Source organism: Austrofundulus limnaeus, unplaced genomic scaffold, assembly GCF_001266775.1.
Source record: "Austrofundulus limnaeus strain Quisiro unplaced genomic scaffold, Austrofundulus_limnaeus-1.0 Scaffold934, whole genome shotgun sequence".
Lineage (NCBI taxonomy): Eukaryota > Metazoa > Chordata > Actinopteri > Cyprinodontiformes > Rivulidae > Austrofundulus > Austrofundulus limnaeus.
The window spans coordinates 13,957-15,203 of record NW_013953336.1 but is presented as its reverse complement, the minus strand read 5'-3'; positions in this window follow the sequence as shown (position 1 = coordinate 15,203).

Below are 1,247 nucleotides of genomic sequence, written 5' to 3'. Positions count from 1 at the left end.
CCCGGGATTACCACAACCGCAGAAAGAAACAAATCAACAAAAAATGTCTGTCGATGGAAGGGTCTCACAGACTCAGCAGACAGTCATCTAAGCTTTACCAGGGAAACTGCACAGAGGACAAAAAACTCTAGAAAAACATAAAAGAAAATAACAGAACAAAGCATAAAATAAAAAAATTAACCTCAAAACATCTAGAGAAAGGCTAAATGTTTAAAAATCATGTACTCTCATATTTTATTCCCAGGAGGGGGAGCCAAATATCAACCCAGGCTWTRTGAGGACAAATGCATTGCAATTAAACTGGTGGGGTATGCAAAAATTCACAACAATAAGCCAGTCAGAAATGCACAAATTAGTTAAGTATAGTAGATGGGACAAATCAAAGTTTCATGGAAGCGGAAAGAATGTAAAACAGTGTGGCAGGAAACAGTCACACACTGTGTAAAACTGTTCTGTTCTCATTATGTCAAATAAGGCAGGGTGTGTGTGATCAGAAACCACAACAGAACAGCAAGAATCACGCCTGCTCAAGGTGGAATGTGACGATGATGGAACGATTTGTCCTCCCCCGAAAGAACCCCCAGGAATGCCAGGTGGCGTGCAGCTCCTAGCCGGTCCAGGTGGAAGTGGAGCATCACCCCCCCATGAGAAACAGCATTGTCCCTGTGAAAAAAAAACTCACAACACAGAGAAAAAAGAAAAATTAGGAAAAATACAAAAACACTCTCAGACAGACATTTCCCGTGTGTGAAAACTGATAATGATTAATAAATCATTAAATTGTAGTTCCTAAGAAACACAAACTCAAACACATCAGTTCTCAATCTTGTTCTCAATCATAAATAAAACCTCTGTTCTCTGAACAAAGCCAGGAGGAAACCAGATGTCATATTCTGTATACAAACTGCACGCATTTCTGCTTCTATTAGCATTAGCTCATTAAGCAATGTAATACAGTCGACTGGCTTCCAGGAACCTGCAGTTCGCARGTTGTTCCATTTATGCAATTATGGAAGTAACTTAAAGTCCTGTTTGGGAGAACTGATGACATCATCACCTCACACACGGTCTCACATGCACCCCCGAGCCAGCTACCTCATGCCCTTCTGTTCCTCCAGGTGAGAACCAGCGAACGCGAGCAAACCCGGGTCGAGGTGCTGAAACAGATCCCTACCAGCCACTCAGATAAATCTCGACGGGAGGTAAAAAAAAAACCTGGAAGTGGCTGAGGCAACCCGAAACAGCAT